This window comes from Anas acuta, chromosome 1 (assembly GCF_963932015.1).
Source record: "Anas acuta chromosome 1, bAnaAcu1.1, whole genome shotgun sequence".
NCBI classification, from domain to species: Eukaryota; Metazoa; Chordata; class Aves; order Anseriformes; family Anatidae; genus Anas; species Anas acuta.
In genome coordinates this window covers 111,744,382-111,753,960 of record NC_088979.1, presented here as the reverse complement: position 1 = coordinate 111,753,960, position 9,579 = coordinate 111,744,382, and the positions used below count along the sequence as shown (strand labels likewise).

Sequence of the window (9,579 nt, the reverse complement as noted above, 5' to 3'; positions counted from 1 at the left end):
AGAAATTTGCCCTACTGTCACAGGAACCTGTGTTTTTGTTGTTATGAGATATGAGCTTAACATTTAACCTGTACAGCTTCAACCTTTTCCTTTTAGCATCTGCCTATATTTAGGGAAAGTTACGTAGCTGGGCTTTTAAATGGTATCAGTAGCCACTACCTACACCTGCATCCATCTGCAGTGAATAATAAAAAGAGAGCTTTCCCTTAGATATAAAAGCATACATTTTCCCATGTTGTAACATGATTGTCTTCCACAGTAATACACAAGGGAGAGATTTGGATAAAAGTAAAGCCAGTCCAAACTTTTACTCAGGGAAAAACTTATATTGGGATTAATAGGTTACTCTGGCTTTCTATCCTGCAGAACCAATTAAAAACAGTTTAAAATAAAAAATAAAAAAAATAATAAAACAAAAGGAAAGAAAGAAAAAAGAACACATGGTGTTAATGGACCCCCCTTTTTTTACAACCTTTTATCATGTATAGTTCTCAGCACCTGTTTAAAATACTACATAATCTGAAGGCAGCTTCTTTGCAGGGGTGTTAAAGGTGGTTCCTTGGTCACAGCTGTGCATATTTAAGGCAATGTGGTAGCAAGTACCCCAGGCAGTCACCATGACTTCCTGAAGCCTGATCTGAGCTGGTTGGCAGCAGGTAGGATAACCTTTAATACCATCCTAGTTTGTGCCCACCAAATGTGGGGTGAGCTGACTAATGGTAGAGGGTGTAGGTTGGCATGTTGGCTAATGCAGGTTAAAAGTTTGTGATGTGGTAGCTGAGAGGAAGGTTTACTGGCATGGCTGCTGTGCTGTGAGTGATTTGTGAGCTGCTCTCAAATGGAGGGAGCCCCTCTGAAATGGAAGGAATGGGGGGGGGGGGGGGGGTTGAATAGTGGTTCCTGGCTCAGTAAGGCCAGAGCTTGGAGTTGGGCTTTGCCTGCATTTATTTTGGGGGTGATATAGGGGCTGCGCAGAGGCTTCTTTGCAGCTTGAGAAGAATGTTGAACCTGCTGAATTCAAACCGGGAGTGGTGGCAGCCATCGTTTGTGCCCTGCCCTTGTAGGTCCCCCCCTGTGTGGGAGGGCAGCAGGCTTGTTAACAGATCCCCATGGCTTTGGTTTGTCCAGGTCTCTGCTTTCTGTATGTCTGTATGTGCAACAACAAAAACATTGCTTATGTTTTAGTAGCATCTAGTGTTGAAGAGTGAAAGGCTTGTTGCTATGTTTGGCATGCTTGTTTGAAGGAAGAAGTCTTGGAAGATGCCTTTTAAAGCTTGGGTTGACTGAGCCTCCTCAGGTGGTCTAATGCCCACATGCCCAGTATGTGTTATGGCTACTGGAAACTGCAGCTTTGATGGATGGACCTAAAAATGTTGGGGTTTTTCCCTATGTTATCTTCCCTAGGCTCTTGTGATAGTACTTAGAGACCTCTTGTGCTCTTGCTGTAAGCCTTGTGCCATGCTAGGGGAATGCTGATAAAAATCATATTCTGGGCTTGCAGTGGTGGCTCCATGTTTGGCTTAAATGTGAAGCAGTGCAGGGGCAGACTCTCCCTTCTGTTTCCTCCTTTCTTTTACTGACCAAGAGCTCTGTCTGCCCTTCTTAGCACTCTGTCCCCAGCTGTTTTAGTGTCCCTGCCCTGTCCAGAGTTTGCCACTGAGCTTCTGGCGACCCACTTGCCATCCCTATGGCGTTGGGAAGGTGGCCAAGAAAACTACTGCTTAATCTGGCTCTCTCCTTTGTCTCACTGACACTCATTTAGTCCTTGTAGTGTTTCTCTTCTTAAACTGTTAGAGGGATTTAAACTTGCTTGCATTAGATGTGCTGTGCTTCTGTGCGCCCTGAATGCCTAGGGCTGGATATCTTCGTTTTAGCTAGATCTGATGGTATCTGCTTTAATGAAATACCTTTTAATCCTGAAGGTTTACAGATATGATGGCTATGTCATTTTATCATACAAGTCCTTTTAAGAGGTGATAAAATCCCCTGTGCTATATATTACTTGCTTTGTTGGAAATCGAGTTATAGTTACTCTTCCAGGCTTCCTCTTCACACCCTTTCCTGAGCAGGTAGGTGCTGGACTAACATAATATAAAGGTGTTTCCCAAATGAAACTTATTTGGAGGTGATGGTTTATGCTTAGGAACAGAAGCTTATGCTTAGGGGATTAGAGTCACTGAGATACTGCCTTCAGTGTGGAGAGTGATTGTCTCAGCCTGCTTAACAGCTACCTAGTAGTTGGAAATCTAATTCAAAAAAAAGATATTTTTGTGTGTTGTCAGAGGCAGTGTTTTGGGGTGTGTATATTTGCAGTCTGTGATCAAGGGAGAAGATGACTAGTGGAAAAGCAATGACTCACGTTGTTCTTCTAAAGCAACACCTTGCCCAGATTCTGTCTGCAAGCAGGGAGTGCTTTATGTTTTGTGCTGAATGCTCTCCATTTGACAGAGGTATGGATGCCAGACAGTGAAAAGTTTTTTTTTTTTTTTTTTTTTTTTAATAAAAATTAAAAAAAAATCACACAGTTAATTATCTTAGCAAAAAGAAAGAGCAGCTTTGTGGTGCTGAGGCACAGAAGGCATCCTGTGTTGAGGATGTGTGGGATAATAGCATTGCTGGCCTGGTGCTCTCTTTGGAGTATTGCTTACCCAGCGCACGGAAGGCACTAAAGCTGCCTCTTGTCGGGACACTGAATTGAATTACATCCCAGGCTTGAAGCTCAACCTCCCACCTTGACTAATTGTTTGCTAGCTGATCATGATTTGAGCCACTCCAGTGCAGTTTCACTTAGTGTCACCCCTTGGTACCCTATTAATAGAACGTGTTAGCATCAGACAGCTTGGTAAAATGGTAAATATTACAGAGCACATGGCTGTATTGTCTCCTTGACTGTAAATAGATTGTGAATAATTGAATAATGCTATAATAGTGAAGAGGATCTGCCTAACATAAGGCACGAATTATGCCTCTCTCTGCTCCAGCTCAAACATCTCAGACTCCTTTTCTTGTCCATAATTGGACATAATCAGTAACACAGTCAGCGGCTGAAGATTGTCTGGTATCAATTCCCAAATACAGGAACCACAACGTCTAGATTTCTGAGAGTTAATTCTCTCTATTAGCTGATTAGTTCAGTTAATTTGTTGTGTCCCATGGTGATTGTAAAGTAAATAAGAAAGAGTACTTTGTTTCAAATATCTTCCTAAAGCTCTGTATGCGGTTTGTATATATGATCCACACGTGTACATCTACAAGTTTGCCTGGTAGTTCAAGGTGTTGAGAAACTGCAGTTTTCCTTGGCTTCAGAGGAAGCTGTTGGCTCAGGATCTCAAAGAAAAGTTGTCCAGGAATATTTAGTCTGCTCCAAAAGGAATGGCTTGTTCCAGGGAGTAATACACAAAGAGAATTGTGCATGACTTTTTTTTTTTTGGGGGGGGGGGAGTGGAAGGGGGGTGAGAGAGAGAGGAAGAAAAAACCCTTCAATTATATGTTGTTTGTCTGCCTTGCTGGCTGATAAATATGCTTTGGGTGGCCTGCCTCTGCTGTTGGAGTGTGACCTTGCCTGCAACTGAAAAATAAAATAATCTCCATCTTTTTACGTTCTTCCTCCCTGACTAGGCTTGCTGTGACTGTGCTAGTTTGCTGTACCTAGATTTCAAAATGCACAGCTGCTGTGGTGGAGGAAAAGGTAGCCTTTTTTTTTTTTTTTTTTTAAGTATAGACCACCAATGGATGGATTAGGCACATACTTTCCTGTGGCTTACTTCATTAGTTATGGGTTTCTTAAGTAACCATTTTCTGCCTCCATCCATGAAAGACAGTGTGTTATTGGGCACATGTGTTTGCTATGCTTGGCTAATTGGAGATGCTGAAAACATCAGAACAAGTTTGTTTGCTGAACTCCATGGATGTGGGATGGAGAGAGGTATTTTGTTGACAGATGGCCTTCTGAAGTTGTATGTTATTTTGAGTCAGACCAAGCTTTGTCACAACTGGAAATACTACTTATGGCGTATGCATTTGGGACTTAACTCCATAATCCAATTCTACTGATCCCTCACCAGTGCTTTACCACCTTTGAAGCTGAAACCTGCTGTGGGGCGATACTCATGCTCCAGTTTTGGATGGCTGGGCTCCCAGGCTGTTTGCATCTTCCATCACCCTGGTAGACACCAGCAACTTCCATTGACTTCTGTATTAATCTTTATGCTTGCAAACAGACAGCGACAGCATTTCCAGAGATGACATTTTTCACTTGGTGACAGCTGCGGGGTGGCTGGCGACAATGGGCCAGAGCGCAGGAGGTGCTCGCAGCCTGGTGGGGAGCAGGGGTGTGTAGCAGTGCTGTGATTAAAGTGTCAACTTACTGCTCTTCTGCCTTGTGTGTGGACTGTAAAAGATTAATGTGAGGTGATTTATCTTCGGCTGCATTTGCTTGACAGTGAATGCAACTGTGACCAATTTGCTGGGAGCAGGGAAGCTAAGAATAGGCGTCGGAGGTGTGGAGGGTGAGGCCTATGGTGGCGAGAGCCCTCATGAGGGGAGCAGGTGGACAAAGGGACACCTTCATTGGGGTGCCCTGGGCAAGGAGCTTCTGGAAATGGTAATAGACCACTTTGTGGTCACTTTTAAATGTTGAACTTTGTGCTATGAAGCTTCAAATAATGTGTTCTGTGAGGCTGACAGACAATGCTGTCTCAGACCAGCAAGTCTGGCCAGACTAGGTGGCAATACTTGAGTTCACCCAACTCAACTCCCAAGCAGCCTTGTGCTCTTTTTTTCCCCTTGAAAAGTTTCTGAATGAAAAGTACCTGGGTCAAGTTCTCTTTTGTTTCTGTGCTTGTTTTGTTTTCTTCAGTTTGTTCTTGGTCTAAAACTCACCTTTAGTGCTATGAGGTGTCGGGCATCATGAAGTTATATTTGCTTATAATGCCAGTCCCTAGAAGCAGTAGGGAAGCATCCCGTGCCCTGATGGCAACCACGCTGTGAGTACTGCTGGCTGCCTGCTGCGAGCACAGTGTGCCTGGTTTGTACTCCTGGTTGTTCAGTGGAATATATAAACTCAGCAGCTGAGTAGGGAAACACCCCTGATTGGCAACCACCATTAGCCAAAGGTCAGTGCTAATTACTCTGCCTCATTTGCATGAAGGGTTTTGAAAGATGGAGAAGAAAGTGTCTGTGGCATTTTCTGCCAACAAATTACTTGGCTGACAGGAGGATGTCACAGCTCATCAGTGCTGATAGAGTGTAAGTTGGTACTTGTGCAATTAAGTGGGTTAGAAATATTGCCTCAGAGAGTTAACTTTCTGGGAGTAATTACTGTAGGTGTCAACACATGCTGATGAAAAGGAAGAGGATATATTTACTATATATGTGAATCAAGGTTATGAATGATTAGACAGTTGTTCAAGATGATCACCTCTGTCCCTAGCCCATCCTTTCTTCCTCTTGTTTTAGCACATCTTACTGCTGATTATGCCAGGAAGAGAGAAAGGGCCACATTTCTGCTAATTAAGCTCTACCGATCAGTCTTGACTGTTTCTCACTTAATTGAAACTTGCGAGCTTTAGTGAAAGATCTGGGCTTTATTTTTCAGTCTTGCCATATGTAGTTCCTTGTAAAGGTGTTGTAGAGCTCAAGTTGAAGCAACTGAAATGGTAAAAGGGAGGTCCGGAGCAGCTAGAGGAAAAACTGAGTTTTGGAAGAAGTCTGAAGGCAGGAGGCCTTTAAGAAGGCTAGTGGCTGTGAATGTTTCAGTTTCTGTACATCAATTTTCCATTACCGGAATTGCAGCAGGGGCTGGGAAATAGGGCTCTAGAAACAAAACCCCTTAGGAGTGTTTGCTGATTACCTAAAGGTGGAGATGATCAAGGCTATGTTTTGACAATGTGAAGCCTGGCTTCCAATGAGACCTTTTTGTTCAGTAGCCCTGATGGGGTGGGGGGGCTTGGCTCCAGTGATTGAAATATTCCTGTAGGTGCATCCTGTGCAGTCCCAGATCTGGTATCTGTGTCACCTTTGTGTACCCAAGACCTACGGAAAAACCTTCCCTGATGAACCTTGGACATCGAGGATCTCGTTTTTCCATTTGTGTGAATTGTGCAAATTTAGTTGTGTAAATCTGAACTTTTTTTCTGAATAAATCCAAGTAGAAGATAGCAGAAACTACTTGAATTTGTCAGTTAAGATGAAAAGTGATTTTTTCAACTGTCCCTTGCTTTTCTTTGTTATGCATTTAAACCAGGTGCATGAGACTGCAAGCAGACTACGTATTTATTAAGTTATAGCTACTTAGGTGGAGCAGTGTCCAAGCTCTGTTGTCAGTGAATGACAGCTGAGTGCAAGTTCTCTATGCTCCTCTCAATGTCACCACCTTTGTGCTTGTCCTGTGCGCAGGGAGTCTAAAATATACACTGAAATCCCCCTCACTAAGCAAAGCAGTGGCTGTAGCCTCATATAAATCAGAGCTTTGACTTACCCTTTCCATAACAGAAAAAGCATGTGAAATGCTTGGAAACTGTACCTGGAGACAAAGGGCTGCAAGTCTTCCTGTGAGACAGTGCAATTTATCATACATATAGGTTTGTGTGTGTGTGGCAGAAGGCAGTGCTTACTGGAGGAGAGTGATGAATACTTCCCTTCTACTGCAGCAGCCATACCTCCATGTACTGGGAGTTGGCCTGTGTTGTTATCCTCCTTCTGGATGTGGTGGGTCAGGTCTAGCACATCATTAAGCTGGGGGTGCTTTGGGATCTTACTCCAGGTCTCTGCATGAGATCTAGGGAGAAAGGCAGAAGGAAAAGAGGAGGTTGAGGACAAATCTCATGGGAATTCAGCAGGCAGTGAGAACCACTGAGGAAATCAAATGTCACAAAGAGCAGTGGGACTGGAGGTGGCCACCTTGACAGAGATGAGAAACTTCTTTATATCCAGAGTTTACATAGCATTTTTGGCTTTGACTCTGCTATATCTTGTTAAAGACTTCCAAAGTCCCTTGTTTATGCTTTGATCTCTGGTGTTCTGATAAAAAAAAAAAAAGAAAGAAAGGAGAAAAGTTTACAGCAAATGATAATTTCCAGATGGAAAACCTTTCATTAATTTTTAACTCAACTGTATCAGAGCTGTGAGCATGTATGTGAGATTCTTATTTCAAGTCCCTTCCTCAACTAAAAGGTGCTGCTGATGGCATGCTTATTTTCATATTTGATTAGTAAGCACACTAAAACCTCACTAAAGAGGAAGACACTGCAGGGGAGGGCATTCTTCTCCACCTCATGCTATCATTTGTCACTCAGTGCTGTTAGATTAAAAGCAGCATGGCTGCAGCTCAGCTATTATCTACAACCACTTAAAGGCCAGCAGTTTCAATTTTAAAACCTTTTACATTACTGTGCGTTTCAGTAACACATCTTCATCCATGGCTGCTCATCTTTTTATTCACTCTGGATGAAGGAGAAGTAGGGAAATGTCTTTACTCTGCTTTTGAACAGTTCTCAGCAAGAGAGGATAGTTGTGTGCTGCTTTGTGTGTATTTTTTTTTGATTTCTTTTTTTTCTTTGGAGTGAAACTTGGACAAAAGGAGAGGTCTGGGACCCTCTGGTCATTGAGGGGAACATGGTGATGGAAGCAGTCTTACTTGTCTGTAGTACAAGTACTTGTATTGCGATGAAACTACTTTCATTCCTTTACTGCTGCCTCTTTAAATGTGGTGATAACTTTGTTCAGCCAAATCAATAAAACTTGGGAGGGGGGAGCGAGGAGCACTCTGGTGAAGGAAGCCCTTTAGGGAGCTGATACCACGGTTTAGCCCAGCTTATCTTCTCAGGTTTTGGAGTAAATATCAGTTCATCTTTGTAACAGCACAGGCATAGCTGATGGAGGGGGCCTGACGGTATGGCTTTATTGCCCCACAATCTTGGGCCTCTGTATTTGAGAGGCCCTGGAGAGGGGAAAGAAGGACGTCAATCAGCTGAGTTTGTTTTTTCTGTACTTCCCCATGTCCTTAGACTATGACAGCTCCCACTGAATGATGGCACCAACTTTTTCCCAAGAGCAAATATATTGCTTTCCCACAGCACAGTTGGTGAATATTGACTGTACAGGAGCTACAGCTGGGCTTTCTCTAGCAGTTCCTTCACCCTCTGGCAAGGACCTCATCAGTCACACAGCAAAGCTTGGTGAAGGCAGAGGTCTCTGAAGGTATTATGGGCATGTCCTTACCATTCCCTCACCTTAGGTTTCAGAGAGTGGATAAACATTGTTTAAGACTGAAAACCAGTGAACACAAGACCAGCAGTGATAGTGCTGCTGAACAGGGATTTATTTAGTATGGGGCACCTTTTTTTCCACCACACCAGGTGTCAAACCTGGTAGATGTGGTTTCTCAGCTGAAGAAGAAAGCAGCAGTGTATGTCACTTGGTTGCTGGATGTGTTGAGCAAAGACACAAGTGCTGAGTAGAGTTACCCAGTAGAAAATAATTAAATAATGGCTATTTCACCAGAGAGAAAAAAAACATTTTCTTTATAAAACCTCAGAGTGATGTAAGGTGTCCCTGTTAACAGGCTTAGAACCATGATGGGGAGTTAGAGAGCAAGTCTCCTCAAGGTTGTTGTTTGTTTTTCTTTTTAAAACCTGCATTGATAATCACTCTGTTTTCCCTTCTGAGTGCGGAGCCCTGATGTCAAACTTCATGCCTTGGAGCATGAGACATCAGATGACAGTGCTGAACTGCTAGCAAGCCTGCCAGCACCAGGCTGGTCTTTCAGCAGAGAGCAGTGTGGATTCCTTGGTGCTGGCTCTGCCTCCATCTGGAGTTGAAGAAGAGCTGGAGACTGGTCCAACTTTGCCTGAATCTTCAGTAAGGGACTTGCTGAGTTAATGTGGAGGAGCTGTGGAGCGTGTGCATGTGGATTTAGCCGAAATACTGACCCTCTCAGAGGGCAGAAAGACGGAAGATGTGGGTTAAGTCAAGGGATAAGTGGTTCATGTATTCAGGGAGAGAAAAGAAGAACAATAATTAACAAATAGTGACAAGGGCAGATGGCTTCCTAAATCAACAACAAACCTGTGTTCTTGCTGATTGTGATGACTGGGAAATGTACTTGTTAAAATAAGCTGGAGTAATGGGGCCTCTATAGTGTTTGATATTTCTACCTTGCATCAAATTTTTCCTTCCAGAAAAAGCTCTGAGGCCGTGGTGATAAGTTTCAGAAGAGGAGTATTTTCAGCTTGGAAAATGAGATAAAGGATTTGATACGTTAGACTTGCAGAAGGCTTGTGAATTGGGCACTGTCTGCTGTGAGACTATTTTTTTTTTCTTTTTAATGAGCAGAAGCAATTGCTAAGAATGTAATGATTTGGTCTTGAACTCATGGTATGGACTGTTTTACTATGCTGCATTGAAACTCACAAAGATGTCACTACATTAACAGTTGAATTGTCCTAAAGAGGAAATGTTGTGTAGTTGCATATTGTGGTTGAAAAAAACAGAAAATACCTGTTGTTTTGCCTGCTTGCCCTTCCCTCCAGCCCTAGTCCTCCTTGCTAAATGGATTTTGTCCTTAATGAAGTATTAGGA

The 9,579-nt window shown here is 43.1% G+C and overlaps 1 long non-coding RNA gene across 1 annotated transcript in view; it reads left to right on the top strand.

Moving 5' to 3' along the window:
- Positions 1-572: 572 nt before the first annotated feature.
- The window catches only part of LOC137861524 (uncharacterized), a 203,641-nt gene continuing 194,634 nt past the window's right edge, over positions 573-9,579 (top strand). The window contains exon 1 of the long non-coding RNA XR_011099661.1: positions 573-656. This is a non-coding gene — a long non-coding RNA (uncharacterized lncRNA). The remainder of the gene's footprint in view (positions 657-9,579) is intronic.